The 19,653-nt window shown below is 41.1% G+C and overlaps 1 pseudogene; it reads left to right on the top strand.

Annotated features, from left to right (window-relative positions):
- The window catches only part of LOC138804038 (tubulin beta-2A chain-like), a 52,191-nt pseudogene that overhangs the window by 28,239 nt on the left and 4,299 nt on the right, over positions 1–19,653 (top strand).

The following is a 19,653-nucleotide window of genomic DNA, read 5'->3' as shown; positions in this document are numbered from 1 at the left end:
TTCAAAAAAACAGGCTAGGTGCAGAGACCTAGGCCTGCAGGATTAGAAGGCAGAATGTATACACTCAACAGGGAAGTGAGCTGCAAAACCACTTCATTCATTCCAGGCACAGCCAGCAATGGGGGGAAACCTGAAATATTTGTTAGAGTCACACCAGGGTCAGGCTTTTCTCAGCCTCTTCAAACAATGACTAATTATCCTTCCTCCCTCAGGTGAAGGGAGCCTCAGGCTATCTTTAGGTTACCAATAGAGAACCAGTTTAGTAGGGGAGAGGGGAGGAACAGAGTAGAAAAATACTGCTTTTTGGTCTTAGGGAGTAGGTTCTTGACTCTCTATCTGTCAGATTTAAAGGCCCTTCTACCTCTGCCAGTCCATTCTCCTTCCTTCATTCTCCACATCATTAATGTACATCCCCAGTCCAAAGAGAGGCAGGGCCCTTTCTCTTCTGCCTCCAAGCATGTGAGTTAAAACTTGGTTCTGCCCTCTTGACTCTCGGGCCCTCCACTGCCTGAGAAGTGGGAGAGAGACAGTCTTCCTGCTCTGTGGTTATGTGAAGGTGATGCTGGTTTCCTGGCATACTGCAGAAGGCCTCATGGTAGGGAAGTGTTCCCTTCTTTCCTACTGACATCCAAGACCAGATTCACCTATCATCTGTCTATCTATCTGTCTGTCTGTCTGTCTGTCTGTCTGTCTGTCTGTCTGTCTGTCTGTCTGTCTGTCTGTCTGTCTGTCTCTGTCTGTCTGTCTGTCTGTCTGTCTGTCTGTCTGTCTGTCTGTCTGTCTGTCTGTCTGTCTATCTATCTATCTATCTATCTATCTATCTATCTATCTATCTATCTATCTATCTCTCTGTCTGTCTGTCTGTCTGTCTGTCTATGTGTCTGTCTGTCTGTCTACCTACCTATCTACCTACCTGGTATCTCTTTGGCAGTTCTTGGGCCGAACTCAAGGCCTGGGCACTGTCTCTAGCACTCTGCTACTTGAGTCACAGCACCAATTCTGGCTTTTTCTGTGTATGTGCTACTGAGGAATCAAACCCAGGGCTTCTTGCATGCTGGGCAAACACTCTCTCACTAATCCACATTCCCAGCCCCCTCATCTTTTTCTTAATGGTAGTTTTTACATAAGTATGCTACCATTTTTCGTCCCCAAGTTAATTTTTCTGAATGGCTGTAATAAATATGAACCCTGATCTTCTCTTCCCCTGCCTGATTTGTGACTGTTCCTGTGTTGGCCTCATAATAAAATGTAAATAAAGGCTGCTGAGAGCTTAAGTGTGCATCATATAAGGATGCAGGCATGGAGCCCCGGAAGAGAAAAGTGATGTGGGCTTGAAATGAAGAGAATGCTGCAGTATGCGCAATGAGCATATCTGAAAAATAAATCAGTAAGTAAAAGCAGAAGCATTTCATAGGGTCTGTTTGCACTCAGGGAAGTAATATACACACATAAGTTGGTAGGAGGACACTGATACATAACTTGGCCTTCTCTTTTTGAATTTTTTTGTGGGCATCCCAGGGCTTAAACACAGGGCCCAATGCATTCCTGAGCTGTTTTGCTCAAGGCTGAGGCTCTACCACCGCCACAGCTCCACTTCCAGCCATCTGGTTGATAATTGAACATAAGCGCATCCCAGGCTTTACTGCCTGCTCTGGACAGTATCTCCTGCTTGGCTTTATCTCTCAAAGCTGGAGCTCTACTCTCTGGGCCACTGCTCCACTTCTGGTTTTCTGGTGGTTTATTGGAGATAAGAGGCTCACAGACTTTCCTGCTTAGGCTGGCTTTGAATGGTGATCTCCTGAGGAGGATTAAGCGGCTTTCCTTAGGGATTCACTGAGAAGCCGCTCCACACAAACATTTAGTTTAAATCTCAAGAGGTTCTAGAGAAAAACAGAAACAGAAAGATGCTTCTAGTGTGTTCTAGATACTTAAGGGTGTAGACAAAAAAAAACATTCATAATTTTATAGACAAAAGGAGTAATGCAGACAGTATGAAAATCGCTCAAGTTTTCAGTCCTCTCGTCCTGAGACAGTAAATTCACTGCAGCTCAATGCTAAGTGACTGAACTGGCATGGCCTGTGGACATTTGCTCCAAAATCCTGGGACACTCATTTCTCATTTTTGGCTTCAAACCTGTAGCCAGAGGGGAAGATAAGGAGAGAAAATCCTTCTCAGAGAAGGCAGCTATAAAGAACATTGGGTAGTTTACTTATAAATTCAAACCATTGGAAAGACCCTGTTAAGAAGTCAGATGTCCAGAGTAAAAAATGAAGAAGAAAAGAAAGGCAGGTGCCAGTGGCTGCTGACTGTAATTCCAGCTCCTCAGGAGGCTAAGATGTAGAAAACCTTAGTTTGAATCCAGCCAGTGTAGGAAATTTGACACTATTATATCAATGAGATCAGAGAAAAACCCAGAAATGGGGCTGTGAATTTTAATGCACTACCTCTGAGCAAAAGGAGATCAGGGACAATGGCTAGGGTTACTGTCCAACCCCAGGACCTGCCCCCCACCAAAAAAGAAAAAGACAGTGTAGCTCTATGTATTTGTATATGGATGGATGTATCCCTATAGGTGAATCTCCAGAGTAGCTATGATGAATGCACTGAACTAGGAAATTTGTTTTCAATACAATGATTTCATAGCACAGACAGGGCTTTCAAGACATTGCATGTTCCAGGGCTCCCCTCACTGTTCCCAGTGTAGCCTGAGGGTTTCTCTGCATCCCAGGCCTGTTGGAAGAAGTTTCTCATTGTCTGGACAGGCAGACAAAAAGCCTCACTCCTGTACAGCTGTGTAACAAACAACTCCATCTGGGCCAATTAGTGAGGATGAGTGTGGGTAGGCTCTGAAAGTCAGGAAAAAAAGGCCTCTTTGTACCACAAGCTATCTCGCTCACCCGTGCTCTGTTTTGACAGGAAGCCTTCATTTATGCCACCACCCTTGGCAGGCCAAGTTTCCTGCACTTATCTTGCCTTTGTGAGACTAAATTCCGGTGTTCAGATACATTGTTCAATATAATTCAGGAGTCCTTCTGGCTGACAACTAGGGCACTGAACCTATTGAAATGTTTAATTGCAGGCAATGATGGGCCTATGATGCCTCTCCTAAGTTTCTGGAACCTTGGGAAATCAAGCACATGTCGGATATCACAACGCTTCTTGTCATCTAGGGCTGGTGAAACTCATCAGGTTTTGAAATATTTGACCTCTCCTAGTTGGGCACTGGGTGGCTAGGTTTTGGGGTTGAACACAGGGACTGAGTGCTGAACATGAGCTCAGTGCAGAAGCCCAGTGCTCTACCATTTGGTGTCACAGCTTCACTTCTGGTCTGTGTGTGTGTGTGTGTGTGTGTGTGTGTGTGTGTGTGTGTGTGTGTGTGTGTGTGTGTGTGTGTGTCCATGTGCATTCGTGCATACACCAGTCCTGGAGATTGAATTTAGGACCTAAGCAGTGTACCTAGTTTCTCTTGTACAAAGATATCTCTCTCCCACTTGAGCCACAGAGACACTTCAGGCTTTTTTCTAGTGATGTGGTCCTGAGAAATCATGCCCAGGGTTTCATATATGCAAAGCACTCTACCCCTAAGGCCCGTTCCCAGCCCTCTGCTTCAGGTTGGTTAGTTTGTTTCTGTGTTTTTCTTGTTGTTGTTGTTGTCTGTTGTAGCAGTTAAAGTCTGGACCTGGGTGCTGTCCCTGAGCTCTTCAGCTCAAGTCTTGTGCTCTACCACTTGAGCCACAGCACCACTTCAGGTTTCCTTGTGGTTCGTTGGAGTTAAGTGTCTCAAGGACTTTCCTGCCCAGCCTAGCTTTGAACCATGATCCTCAGATCTCATCTGCCTAAGTAGCTAGGATGACAGGCATGAGCCACAAACACCAAACTTCACTTCAGGTTTCTTAGTGGTCAATGGAGATAATAGTCTCCTGGGACCTTTTGTGTCTGAGATAGTTTGGAACCCAGATCCTCAGATCTCAGCTTCCTGAGATGGCAGGATGACAGACCTCAGCTATAGACCCCTAGGCAGTGGCACTCTGCTGCAAGGGGTTCCTTGGCTCCACGTGGTGGAGGGCTATCCTGAGCCCAGAGGTAAGGGTCAATGTACATGACTGAGTAAAAATAGAACAAAACAATTGTCTGCATGAGACAACTCACTAGCCTTCAGTTATACATAATTTTGTCCATGCCATGGGGACACATCTGAGCCACAATATTCTTTTTTTAATCAAACTCCTGTTTTTCTTTATTGTGAAAATACTGTACAGAGGGGTCACAATTACATTGGCAAAGTATTGAACACAATTTTTAGTAAGCATTGTTGCCTCCTCCTTTGTTTCCCCTTCCTATCCCTTCCCCCTCACTCCCCACCCCCCAAGTTGTAAAGTTCGTTTTTAGACATAATGAATTGTACATCTCATTGTGGCAATGGGTCCACCTGTATCCCTATTTAAACAATTTGATTTTTCCCTTCCCCTCCATTAATTATACCAACATCAAATACAGTGAAAACAGGGGTTATACTGTGGGGGAGAGACCTACAAAGCAACAAATAAATCATCTTATTAATATGTTAGAAACAACCACATGAAAGAAAAAACATTTGAATCCTTATGGTGTGGTTCATTTCGCCTAAGAGCAACATATCTGACATTTTCTGCTTGTCTCAGGCATATACTAGTTATTGCAAATAAGGAAAACCATGGGACCTATGTTTCTTTGGGCCTGTCTTACTTCACTTAATATAATTTTTTCCAAGTCTTTCCATTTCCTAACAAATGTGGCAATGTCATTTTTTCTTATGGAGGCATAGAATGTGATATATATATATATATATATATATATATATATATATATATATATATATATATATATATATCACATTTGTTGTCTGCAAAATCATCTCAGTTGTGGAGATCTTACAAGTACCAGATGAATGAATGTGCCCTATGAAGGACACAGCACGTGACAATCTTTGCATGACTCAACACACAGCACCCAATGCAGGACTCAGCACACTGCAACCTGTAAAGGACTCAGCACATAGCACCCTGTGCAAGACTCAGCACAGAGCACCCTATGAAGGGCTCAGCACATAGCTCTATTCCACAAATTGTCATTAGAATTAGGGTGGTTTCATCAGTATTACCCCTCTTTGAGGAACATTTCACAAACCACACAAGATCACATCTAATGGTTTAGAGGGGTGTTTTTTTGTGGGGGGTTAACCATGGGGCTTGAACTCAAAGCATGTGGATACTGTTCTAATAACATTTGCTCAGGGCTAGAGCTCTGCCACTAGGAGCCACATTTTAGAGTCTAACAGACTTCCTACCAAGGCTGGGTTTTAAAGCTCCCAAACAGTTAGGATGATGGGGTTAAGCCAGCCATCAGTGTCTGGTTCCATGCAGCTGGGTTGCAGCGGTTTACATATAGCTAAGTCAGGTTAGGTGGCAGCTGTCAGCACCAGACTCCTAGCTTGCTCTGTGCTGATGTATTTGAAGTCCTGTCCTTATATCATTGCAGGTAGAACATTCTACCTTTTTTTGGCGGCAGTCCTGGGTCTTGAGTAAGGGCTTAGAAAATGTCCCTAAGTGTTGGTGCTCCAGGCTAGCATTCAATTGATTGAAAAACAGCAGAACTTCTGGATTTTCTGTTTATGTGGCACTGAGAAATCCAACCCAGGGCTTCTTGCTTACTAGGCGAGCACTCAACCACCGAGCCCCAGGAGTGAACGAGGTATAAATAGGTAGAGCTTCCTGTATATAAGTATTATATACACAAAAAGATAGATGTCTGTATATTATTGAATTATAGATAATATTACTACCAATTATTAGGTTTTAAATTATGTCTCCATTTAATGATGTGTCCCAGTTGAACAATTAATAAAGCATTATTAATTACTCAATATCCTGTTATTATTTATCATAAATGTACACACATCCATACATATAATCATATATTTTATAAATGAGACAAATTAAATTATGCATCGTGTGTTACTACCCATTATTAGGTATTTAATTATGTCTCCATGTAATTTTTATTCTCTTAATGCTCAATAAAATATTAATTAAACTTAATCCAAGTCCTATAATAATTGCGTTGAATTTTATCCCAGAATGATTCACTACTAATTCAATCTGTTTTTCTTCCACCTATGTCATTTCTTACCTTTATGACATCCTATTGCATAGCATATAGATTTGCATACAATTTATACATCCTACCTGTCACCGAGCACTTTCAAAGAAGAGGAAAATGTGTCACACTCGGCTTCTCACTCCATGATTACATTTTTGGCAGTGCTGGTATCTAAACTCAGGGCCTAGAAGGCTCAGTTCATGAATGGGTGCCTGCCAGCACAGCAGCCTCTAGCCAATTCAGCTGCCAGGCAGTTCCCAGGCCCTGAGATCGAGCCCTGTATGTTGACTCCATATTGCACTTAGTGTACTTATTCATTTTATTTTTTGTTTTATTTTATTTATTTACCATTTATTTTTATTGACTGTTATTACACATGAAACATTTACTACATTTATTACATAAGATATAGATTTGCCTATGTATGAAACTTCACACCTGACACCCAGGACTTTCACAGAAAAGGAAAACATGTGTCACCATAGGCTTCTTACTCCACCATTCAATTTTTCTGAGGGCTGGCATCTGCACTCATAGCCTACATGGCCCAATTCATGAATGGGTGAGTGTCAGCACACCAGCCTGGGGCATATAGAGCTTACAAGAAGTTCCCAGCACCTGAGATCAAGCCCCAGGGATTGACAAAATAAGAACAGATTGACATGCAGATGGTACTACACAAATAAATATAGATCTTTAAAGAGTGCCAGAGATGTCTATACATTCTTCAGTTATATAAACTACATTCCTAGCAATTCTTGGGTATTTATTATGCCTCCATGTAATTAATATTTTCATTTCCATCCTTAATGAAATATTGATTAAATCAACTACTGTCCTGAATCTATTGTGTCCATGTAATTAATAGTATTCTTTTAATGTGTCAAAATATATCCATTAAAATCCATTGGCCTCTTAAAATCACTCTGTTTAATTTTATAGTATTATCATTAAGGAACAACTAATTCAACCTTGACATTCATAACCTTCTATCGGTATTCCTATGTATAGGAACCAGACTCTTAGGATCTCCCTGCATTGGTAGGGGTCAGGACCAGGCTTCGAACACAGGGCCTATGTGGCCGTGTTGGCCTATGGCTTCCTTGGTAGCCTGCCAGACTTCAGCAATGCCAGGTTAGAAACACTTTTCAGCCATGTCATTCAGACCCAGTATGGTCACCTTGCAAAGAAAACAAATGTAAAACCGGCAGCCATCTGCAAGTTGCTGATTTGTTTTTTTGTTTTTTGTTCTTGTTTTTGTTTTTGTTTTGTAAAAATACTGTACAAAGGGTTACAATTACATGGGCAAGATAATGAGTACATTTCTTATCAAACGTTGTTGCCTCCTCCTATGTTTTCCTTCCCATCTCTTCCTATACCTTCCCTGACCCCTTACCAGATCCTCCCCCCCCAGCAATGTTGCAAAGTTCGTTTTTTGACATAATGACTTGTACATCTCATTGTTGCAATAGGTCCACCTGCATCCCTATTTAAACAAGACCCTCAGGTTATATTTTATTTTTCCATTTGGAGTGTGAATGCAGGCCCTGAGATCATAAGCAGCATCTTGAAGTGTATGGACAGCTGTATTGAGCTATAAGACTCACCTCAGAAAACAAGCAGAGGAAGTGGGATGCAAAATACACAATCTGAACCAATAGATCTATAGGTGACTGAGAGTCAATTTCCACATTAATGGCATGAATACAAGGGTGAGTCCATTTGAAGAGAGGTCTCCAACAATTTTATGGGACCCCATGGACAAGCCTGGCAGGAAGACACGTGTGTGTGTGTGTGTGTGTGTGTGTGTGTGTGTGTGTGTGTGTGTGTGTGTGTGTGTGTGTGTGTGTGCCTGAAGGCTGGGCAGGGGCTCAGGCTTCTCTACAGCTCCACTTCTGGCTTTTTTGGTAGTTGATTGGAGATGAGATTCTGATGGACTCTCCTACCAAGGCAGGCTTCGACTGTGATATTCAAATCCCAGCCTCATGAGTAGCTGGTATTAAAGAAGTGAGGCACTGGAACCTGTCAGGAATCCTCTTAAATACCAGAGCTATTCTTAGGGAGACAGGAAACACCTCAGTCCAAAAGATGGTGTTTTTTTCATGCTTTAAAGAAAAAATGCACTCAATACTAAAGTATGAAGTAATATTGAAGGAAAGAAGACAGCAAACTTTCATAAATCTGGCGTTGTGAAAGCCCATCAGACATGAGTCTTTCATATAGGAATCTATGTGGCAACATTGAGACTCACCCATGTGGTCATGTGAACTGGTTGAAGACCTATTCTCACACTGACATACCTTCAAAAGTCTGGGGTTCTGCTCTGTGGAAGATGTTTCCCAGTCACACTTGTAAGTCTCTTAGTTTTTCACACTTCTCATCCCTCATTCTTAGTATTCACCAAGTATCTTTTCCATTGCTGCTCCAGAAGGTGTTTTCAATGTCACTGTAAGGATTAATCTAATAAGAGAAACATGTTTGAAGAACTTTAATACTTATATTAATAATATCATTACTAATAAAGAGTATTATTCAAGAACTACTTTAAGATAAATAAAACATGATTTGGAGCAGTTATGTAGTTTGGATATTAAATATGATAACACACATATATTCTTAGGCCATTACAAATCTGTAGTTACTGCAATCTTACAATACATATATTCTTAAGAAAGAAAAAGTGTTGATAAGATAAGCAACCCAGTAGTTGTTGAATGAGATAAATATAGTGAGGACTTCTGTTGAGCTAGTACACACTGGTTCTTGCTCTGAAAGCATCACCTATCTGTTCTGAGAGCCAGTCAGGCTTAAGTAGGACACATGCTTCCAGATGACAGACCTGCCTGGCATTCACTGCCTAAGTCCATTCAGGCCCACAGCCCATAGAAAATATAGAACAACCTTCAGAACAGTCATCCTGACTTTAAAGCTCAAGCTTAGCTCATCAGCAGACTGATGTCTGAGGATTGTGGTTCAAAGTCACCCTGGGCAGCAAAGTCTGGAAGACCCTTATCTCCAGTTAACCACAAAAAAGCCACAGTGGGAGGGATAAACTGAGAGCAAGGGAAGGGGTGTAATTATCCCCCAAAAATGTATTCATTACCTGACAACTGTTTAATTTAACTGACTTAACTGTTACCCCTCTGAACATCATATTCCTAATAATATTTTTTAAGAAAATGAAAATGAGGCTGGGAAGGTGGCTCAATGGTTGAGTGCTTGCCTTGCATTCATGAGGCCCTGAATTCAATTCCTCAGTACCATATAAGCAGAAAGAAAGCTGGAAGGGACGCTGTGGCTCAAGTGGTAGAACACTAACCTTGATCTGAAGAGATGAGGGACAGTGCCCAAGCCCAGAATTCATGCCCATAACTGACAAAAAAAATAAAGAAAAGGAAATAAAAAAGGAAGAGTATTGCTGCCAGGCTCAGTGGCCAAGCCTGTACTCCTAGCTATTCATGAGGCTGAGGATCAGTGATTGAAGCCAACTTGGGTAGGAAAGCCTATACGAATTTTATCTCAAATTATGTACAAAAAAAATCTAGAAGTAGAGTTGTGGCTCCAGTGGTAAAACAGTAGACTTGAGGGGAAAAACAAACTACAGGTATAGTATCCATTTCCTGATTGCAAGCCCCAGAAAGGCACAGAATAAAAGAAGGAAAGACACTATGAACTTGGTTTATCTGTACCTGAGATGACTTTGTTAGAGACGATTATGGACTGAAACTCTGAACAGGGCATACTAGGTCTGGCATTTTTTCTACACAAACTGTGTGCACAACCATCTTAAGTCCTTCGCTATTTTATAGTTGCAGGTTGCATTATCTTCTCACCATGGAAGAGGTCCAGTATTTACTTTCCCTAGGGTAGCTGCTTCCTTGTCTTCTGCTCTTTACTCATGGACAGCAGTATTTTAACTGAGAATGCAAGGAGGAGGATTGGCAATGCCTTGAAAAAGGGAATATTCTAGAAGTGGGTGAGATGGTGGTGATAATGCCCAGGACCAGGTGAGCATTTTGGTGATGATTGGGCATGGTGTGTCATTCTTTATCAATATGCTGAGGGGCCATGGACATGAAAAGGAGGCCTCAATGCCTCCTGGGGTCATTCAGACTACATAGATATAAGCCAGCTAATCTTCCTCTCACTTTCCCAGCATGGAGTTATGGGCCCTGGCTGGAAGGGGACTCATGCCCAAGTATGGACAGCTATCCATACAACATCCAGTTGTGTCCTCTACATTGTTACTACATTGAGAGCAGTGCAGCACAAATCACATGGAGCATGTCTAAATCATTAAAGGGATGGGAAAGTGGTTCTATGTTATATGGACCAAGACAGACAGAGAACACCATATAAATTCCCTTTCAGAGACCCCCCTTCTGTTCAATGGCCAAGAGAACATACAGGAAAACCTGCAGAAGGAGGAGCTATGTTCCTAACCTGGACCCTTCACTGCATGATTTCCCAAAGCTTATGGATACAATGAAACTAAATCTCTCCAAGATGAGGCACGAAGTCTCTCAGAGACCATTGCCCACATCTGTGAGGAGAGCATAGGAGGTAAAATGGACTGTCAGGGGAGGGGAATAGCCACAGAGTGTCTCCATGACATCTCTGGCATCCAGTATTCAGATAATTAGGGAAAGGTTATGAAAGCCTATTTGGTGTGGATAGTGAATCATTGCAGCAGGTGGCACAGAGGATGGGAAAGCGAGTTTAGGAGTACATGGGTCACATCAAGTCTCAAGATGTGCAGATCTACCATCAAGAGAGCTGGACATTATGTTGCATATGTTACATGATAGCCTTTGCTAATGCCATCTTAGACACATGTTATACTACAGTGACTCTGCTGTCTACTACCACAAATGCATGGAAGAGAGATAGAAACTTCATACAGTTGCTGACATCACCAAGATCATCCTAAGGAAGAACTTCATAGACATTATCATCTGATTGTGTGTGGGGTCTGGGGTGGGGGTGGGGGGTATATGTGTGGACACTAGGGATTCAACTTTGGGCCTGGACAGTGCCCCTGAGCCTCTTTTGCTCAAGGCTTGTACTATAGCTCTTAAGCCACAGATGCACTTTCAGCTTTTTTGATATTTTATTGGAGTCTCATAAGTATTTACTTACAAGATAAACTTTAATTATGAGGTGATATGATTTTAAGGATGATATACTACTATGCAAATGCAATAAATAAAAATGGTAGGTAAAAAGACACTCTAAGGAGTATATAGGAAGTTTTATGAAATCCATGAAAGTATATCTTAAAAAAGTGTTATTAGTGACTTAAACAGCAGTGCTAAATTTTTTGTCCTGGATAAATGAATGCAGTCAGTTATTTCTGTTTAAATGTATAATGTTATTTTTATCTTTTTACTGTTTGTAATCTATACTATTAATATTAATAGGTGTAGGAGACTCGAGCTGAGCTGTTGAACCTGGAAAAGGTTTGAGAGGTTGGAACACCACCTCAATAGTACTCAGAAAGCTGAGAGCTGACCATGCAAAGGTTAAAACACAGCTCTGTGAAGTAAGCCAGGCCCAAAGTTATTTGAAATAACTAGTATATGTCTGAGACAAACAGAAACTGTCAGACAAGTTGATGTTAGGTGAAATGAACCCCAAGATAAGGATTCAAAGTTTTTTTCTTTCTTGAGATTGTTTCCAACATACTTATAAAATGATTTCTTTGTTGCTTTATATGTACCTCCCCCATGGTATTAGCCCTGCTTTCACTGTATTTGATGTTGGTATAATTTGTGGAAAGGAAGGGAAGAAAAACAAATTGTTTAAATAGGGATACTGGTGGACCCATTGCAACAATGAGATGTACAACACATTATGTCGAAAAGCGAACTTTACAACTTGGGGGGGTAGGAAGAGCGGGAGGGAGGGGTGTGGGGAGGGATGGGGGGAGGGATGGGAGATGGAAAGGGATAGGAAGGGAAAACAAAGGAGGAGGCAACAATGCTTAATAAGAAATGTACTCATTATCTTGCCCATGCAATTGTAACTCCTCTGTATGGTATTTTCACAATAAAAAATCAATCAATAAATAAATATATAAATAGGGTTACAGGTGACCCCATTACAACAATGAAATGTATAAGATGTTATGTTGAAAAACGAACTTTACAACTTCGGTGGGGGATGGAGGGAGAGAAGGGGGGTTGAGAGGGGAAGGGATGGTAAGGGGAAACAAAGGAGGAGGTAAGTATGCTTGATAAGAAATGTACTCACTATCTTGCCAATGTAATTGTACTCCTCTGTATGGTATTTTCACAATTTTACAAAAAAGCACAGCTCTGGAGAGGGTTAAACTATTGCCCCCTTCCATAGTGCTTTAAAGGCCTTGAAGCCTGGGAGGTAAAAGAATTGACAACTTAACCTAGGAAGCTAGATAAAATAGACCAAATGTCTGGATTTTCTCTGGGTTGCATTCTACTTTCTCAAAACAAAAAGGGAACCAGTGTTTCTCACTCACTGTGGTGGCTCTGATTGCAATATAGAAGCTTCATTTTTGCATGTATCCATGGTAACATTCCCAGCATGAATTCAAATAAATATGATTGCTTGTGTGACCTGGGGCCCAGGTGCCAGTAAGCCTTGGTACCCAAGGTCCTCATTGATTTTTTTTTTCTTTTTCTCTATACCTGCCTGGTATTTTCTAATTTTCTTCAGCTTGGTATCCTATTGCACTGCCTTGGGTTGCAATTAGCAACAAATATGAATATTCTTGAGTTGTAAAACATAAAAGACTTACAAACTTTCTTATCCCAGATGGCTTCAAACCACAATCCTCAGATCTAAGCCTTCTGAGTAGTATTACAGGCATAAGCCACTGGCAACCAGCATGCATCTGAAGAATTGATGTCAGTGAGATCTTTCTTGGGGAATGTCTGCACATCTCAGTCCTCCTCAGCTCTGTTCCTTCCTGTTGCCCAAACAGAATCAAACACTTTCACTCCTTTATGTTCAAAATCCTTGAAGTTAGTGAACTGACTTGCCTGCCATGTACCTCCTTTCTATAAATACAATAGTGGGTTTTACTTCTTACCATCGATTAACTAAATTAACTGGGATCCACACAGAGGTGACATGTCCTTTTCTGGAATGCACACCGTACACCTATGTTTTACTTTATCTAATAAAGTTAACATAACTTACCTTGTTTGAGGTTTCTTAGTTCCCATATTTCTTCCTTCTCATCCCTCTTTCCCTTGCACAGAAGGAAGAACAATTTGGAATTGTGAAGAGTGAGTTTTTAGTCATTTTCTGAAAAGCTTTGCCAATGGATCCTGATTTCCAAGTCCTGAGTAACTGGCCTGTAAAGCCTTGTTCTTTAATCTCTCCTCAGCTGACACAAATGACCATATATATCTTAAAAAGGCTTTGGGAAATGAGTTCAGATTATCAGTTAGGAATCCTAACTGTTTTTTGTTTTGTTTTGTTTTGTTTGAATAGTGTACAATTAGTACCAGAATTAGACTTCCAAGTATTTTTTTAAATTCAAAGCTAGCAGGCTTTCTTATTTGAACCACAGATCAACTTCTGCCCCACTCTCTTTATCTTTTGGTGGTAAATAGGACAGAAGTGTCCCACAGGAATTCAAGGGCACTACACAGTATCCTCAAATCTGAGGACTGTGGTTCACAGCCAGCCTGGGTAGGAAAGTCAATGAGCCTCCTATTCCCAACTAATCAGCAAAAAGAAGTGGAACTGTGGCTGAAGTGGTAGAGCAGCAACCTTGAGCCTAAAAAAAGCTAAGATAAAGCTAAGAAAAAAAAGTTTTATAAAAAGGTAAGTGAAAAACAGATCTAGCACTAAGACAACCACAAAATAAATTTTTAAAAAAGTACAAGAGAGCACAAAGAGTCTTAGAAATGATAAAAATTAACAAGAAACTGGTGGCTCACACTTGAAATTCTAGCTACTCAAAACACTGAAATCGAGCATTACTATTCCAAGCCAGCCAGGACAGGAAAGCCCATTGTGTGTGTGTGTGTGTGTGTGTGTGTGTGTATGTGTGTGTAAAAAGCCCATTGTGTGTGTGTGTGTGTGTGTGTGTGTGTGTGTGTGTGTATGAGTGTGTGTGTGTTCCTTTCTGGGATATGATCTACAAGTTTTTGCTTGACCATTTCCAATCTTTTGGAGGTTAATTTGAGATAAGAATTTCATGAACTTTCCTTGTCCTCTGACAATGAACCGCAATCAGTATAATTCAGGACCTTGTGGGAGTGTCTATACTTCCCTCCTACTAACCACCAAAACCAAAAAATGAACCAAATTGCAACTGTTACTAAACTTTTAGAGCATTCTATCCTTCAGCAAGATTGGTGAGGCCCTAAAAACAAGAGAGAGAACCAACAAATAAATAAATGTATGTGAAGAAGAAAAGAGCCAATTCGTTTTTTATAATATAGACTCATATCTTTAATCCAAGCTGAAATGTAAAGATTACAGTTCGAATCCAGCCTGGGCAGGAAAGTCCAACTAACTTCTTTTTGAGTGTGCTAGACATGGGCTTGAACTTGAGGGTTTTTACTCAAGTTTAAAAATACTACTTCCTGTCTCATCTGGTTAATTGGAGATGAGTCTGATGGACTTTCTAGCCCAGGCTGGCTTTAAACTGTAATCCTTAGATTTTAGGATACTGTGTAGTGCCTTGGTTCCCATGGGACTCTTATCTACTATTAACCACTAAAAGAAAAATAGAGGCAGAAGTTGAGCTGAGGCTCAAGTAGTAGAGCCTGCTAGCTTTGAAATGAAAAACAAAATACCCAAAATAAAACAAAACAACCCTCATAGTCACTAGGCCTTGAATTCAAGCCTCCCCTCCCCCCCAAAAGAACCCTCAGGAGTTGAGTTTTTGTTCCTGCTAGCTTTGAGCAAAAAACAAAAGGCCAAAAATCTCATGGACAGTGAAGTAGTGTGGCCTAAATGTAGAGCCTGCTAGTTTTGATCTAAAAAAACAAGCCAGGTGCCTCTGACTCATGCCTGTAATCCTTGCTACTCAGGAAGCTTAGATCTGAGAATCACATTTGGAAGCCAGCCTCGGCTAAAAAGTCCCCTGGTGACTGTTTTTTTTCCAACTAAGTAGAAGTGGCACTGTGTCTGAAAATAGTAGTGTACCTGCTGTGTCCCTGACAGACAGTTCCTAGGCATTGAGTTCAAGCCCCCAACTGACAATATCAATAAATTAATTAATTAAATACTGAGCATAAATGAGTAGGCCCTAATAATAAAGGACATAAACTTTGAAAAAGGGGGAAGGGACAATCAAATAAATGAAAAGGTGGAAAAGGAGCTATTAAGGCTTTCTAAATCAAAACTGTAAGTCTACCTGCTCAGATTACTGAAAACTGAGGACTGTGGTTCAAAGCCAGCCCAGGCAGGAAAGTACAGGAGACATATTTTACTGTGTTCAGTATGGGGGCTTGAACTTGCTATGTTTTGCTCATGGCTACAGGTCTACTTCTTCTAACCTCTTGGTGGTTGTTAGAGATAATTGTCTCATTGACTTTCTTGCCCAAGACTGGCATTGAACCATGATTCTCAGATTTCAGTCCTTTCTGTAATGCTCTTGACTTTCTATTGATATTCTAATCTCCTATTAACCACAAAAAATGCAAAAGTTGAGCTGTGGCTCAAGTAGTGAAACCAGCTACTATTAAGGTAAAAATAAATAAACCTCAAGGAAAGTCATCTTGACTTAATTTCAAGACCTAAGAACCACCACTCAATTAAAAAAAATAGAACCTCAGTCACTGTGACCTGAGTTTAAGCCCTAGAAAAAGAGCTGCAAAAAAGAAAAACAGCCTGTAGTTTACCTGTGGTCAAAGTTGTAGGGCATGGTAGTTTCAAGGGAAACAAAAAAACAGCATAAGAGCTAGCGCCTAATAACAAATGTCAAAAGGAAAGAAAGAAAGAATAAATAACTGAAAAGGTGAAAGAAGAGGTAATTAAAGATTTGTAAATGTTGACTCACACTTATAATTCTGAATGCTAAGGAAACGGAAATCTGTAGGTCATGGTTCAAAGCCATACTGGACAGGAAAGTCCATGAAACTTGCTTCAGTGTGTTCAGTTGAGGGACTTAAAATTGAAGTGTTTTGCTCAAGGCTACAGCTCTACTATCTTCCACCTATTAGGTTGACTGGAGATAAGAGTCCCATTGACTTTTCTGCCCAGGCTGACTTTGAACTCTGATCATCAGATTTCAAGCCTTTCTGTACTGCCCTGGACTACCCATGGAATTCTTGCCTCATATTAATCACTTAAAGAAGGCAGAAGTTTAGCTGTGGCTCAAGTAGTAGAGCCACCTACCCTTCAGTTAACTAAGTAAATCAATAAAACCTCAGAAAGAGAGGAGAGGAATGAGAGTGAAAGACAGAACGTCTTACAATAAGCAAAAGGAAAGAAATGTATATATCACCTGGAAGAAATAATTGTATTGTCAAAGCTTATAGAATTGTATTGTCAAAGCTTATAGAATTCACAAACTTTAACAACCATAATAATGACAATTTGCATTGTGAAGGTTAAAATATGTTTGTGACTTCAACTAAATATCACTATTCCACAATATTCTGAAATAAGAGAAATTTAGGTAATCACCTAATCTCAATAATAGTAAAAATCTCAAAAAGAGTCACCAGGCCTTAATTTCAAGCCCTAACACCAACGTGCCTAACTCCGGCCACACACACACACACACACACACACACACACACACACACACACACACACACACACACACACAGAGCAGGAGCTGAGTTCTCATGCTTGGAGCAAAAGCCAAATGAAACAAAAAGTAGACTGTAGTAGACCTATGGCTTAAGTAATAAAGCAAGCTGCTTTTAAGAGAAAAGAAAAGAAAACCTGAGTATGAAGGCAAGGCCCTAAGCCCCTGACTCTTCCCAGAATGGAAATCAGTCATGGAATCCAACAGTTTGTGCTTGTTCTTGGGATCACAGCTGAACGTGCCCCTTCAGTTCTAGGCCCTCCTATCAAAAATAGAAGGTAGGCTTGTTCTTGGCTTCTGGCACAAGTACCTTGTGTAAAGGAAGCCCCTCCTCTTGCTTCCTGGATCCCAGGGTTCAGCCTCTCTTGTGAGTCAGGGTGGGACGTGGATGGCAGTGTGACAAGAGGTTCCAAATAGAGTGGCAGCTGTGCTAATTGACTTGAGGCTGACAGCTGGATGCCAGGGCTAAGTGATAACAGGTAGCTATCTCTGATTACCCAGCAGTAGGGAGAATGAGCTGGAGCACCTACTGGCTCTGCCTATCAAGTCCACCCCATCTCCTCTGCCCCTGTAACAACCAGAGGTTTAAATGGGGATCTGAGTTGGCTGTGTCAGATTCCTGCTCCCCAGCCCTACCTGTTTGCCTCTGTGTACACCACTGCTGAGGACACGCATCCAACTGCTCTGCAGCCCTACACCGTGAGGGAGATCATGTACATACCGGCAAGCCACTGTGGCAACCAGATTGGCGCAAAGGGGAGCATGACACTGGCCTAGGATCCTAGTCTCAAATTTAGGGGGATGAGGAGGAAGAGGATGGGGTTGGAGGGTGCAGGTGGTGGTGGTCATGTCTAGGCTGAGGTAGGTGGGGCTCCATAGTAGTCCCTAACCTCCTGGAAATCAAGTCCCCCAGATAGTTTCCCCAATTTCCCTAATTTGTGTGGCCCAGGTGGGTGTGGTTTTTTAAGCAAGGCTTGCATGTCTTTGTCTTACCTGAGACTCAAGTCATTGTACTTAGTTTCCTGGGAATAGACTAATGCATTTTTGGTCTGATTTGAATGAAAGGAGTGCAGTGTCTTTGAGCTGACAGATACAGAGGATTCCCTTTTTGTCAACTGATGAGTATCAGATAATTGAGAACAGTTCGTCCACCTTAATGCAAATTTCTCTGAGTTTTCATGCCCTAACTCAGTTCCCTTAAGTTGGGTGTTTTCTAAATCAGTGGTTGTCTAAATCAGTGTATGCTCTGAGGACCCTTGGGGTTCTGGAGACCCTTCTAGCTGAGTCTTCAAGTTACTGCTTTGGCAACTTAATGTCCATATAAGACCAGGTTCTGGTCATAGAATCCAAACAGAATATGGTATCCCATAAGATAGAATACTCATAGGAGAACCCAGATGTCTTCTATTCAGCAAGATAGCAAAGAGATTAACAAAACTAAAATACTATCAATTTTTGTGCTTTTTTAATTTAAAAAATCTAATTTTTTTACAAAAATAGTTGTGTCAACAGGACTTGGGTTTCTTATAGTTATTTTAAAATCCATTGTTTGGACAGTTAACATTCTAGGCCATAATACACTTCTATTTCCATCTCAGTTTTGGGAAATGCTAAGCAATGAGCACAACATTGACTGCACTGGAAACTACTATGTAGACAGCAGCTTACAGCTGCAGAGAATCGAGGTGTATTACAATGAGGCAGCTAGTGAGTGTCTCCCAACTGGCTTCCAATACCGTGGCAGAATAGGTCCCTAGGAATACTAATGACAAGGAAGGAGTTCCTGCCTTTCTTAGGGTGGTATTGTAGTTCGAATTTGGGGCCTCCATCTTGTAAGTCAAGTGCTGTATCCACCTGAGCCACTCCACCATATATTTTGTTTTAATTTTTGAGTATACACTTGTGAATTCCTCAGGAAAGCCTTTTACTGAATTCCCCCTACCTGTACTTGCTGACTAGCCACACCTGGATTTTTTTTTCTTGTCATGGGGTTTCAACTCTGGGCATAGGCATTGTCCTTCATCTCTTCAATCTTTCTTTTCCTTTTATTATCAGGGGTTCCTTTTTTTAGAACTCTCTGGGCTTCTGGGATAACTCCTTCTAGCTTAGTTTAATTCATTAATTCTGCTTGTTGTAACATATTTGGAAATTTTAAGTTTTTATGTTTACTATGCGTGAGCTGCAAAACCGCTTGTGAAGTTGTAGGAGTTTTTGGAGGCAGCGTCACATCAGATGATAGATTGATTGGGGCATCGCCCACATTTAATCTTTGGTCCTAGTCTTTATTATTTAGAGAAGTCATCTCCATTGGACTGGAAAGAAACAACATGCTCTGTTCACGGATCAATAGAAAAATAGCCAAAATGAGAATAAAAGCAACGAATGTACAGCCAAGAAGAATATAGTAAGAATAAAGGTAGAGGCTATAAAGGTGCAGCCAAGTGTATGGGATGCCTTGAACCAACACCCTCTTCCTGCAGGCATGCTTCCTTAAAGCTCTTTGTCTAACACGATCTCATGCAGAGGTGGCATAGGAGGTGGCATGGCACCAACTATTTCAGGTAGTTTCTTGGAGATAAGAGTCTCCCAGAATTTCCTGCCCCAGCTGGCTTCAATCTGCGATCCTAAGATCTCAGACTTTTGAGTAGCTAGAATTTCACCCTTCAGCAACCAGAGCCCAGTTGCATTGCCCTCTTTAAAATACAGATTAAATTTCTAAAAAGAAAATTTTTGAAATTGAAAATTTTAAAATTTTAAA

Source organism: Dipodomys merriami, unplaced genomic scaffold, assembly GCF_024711535.1.
Source record: "Dipodomys merriami isolate MVZ:Mamm:240054 unplaced genomic scaffold, mDipMer1.0.p SCAF_353, whole genome shotgun sequence".
NCBI lineage: Eukaryota > Metazoa > Chordata > Mammalia > Rodentia > Heteromyidae > Dipodomys > Dipodomys merriami.
The sequence above is the reverse complement of the archived record's forward strand: the minus strand, read 5'-3'. Positions and strand labels throughout refer to the sequence as shown.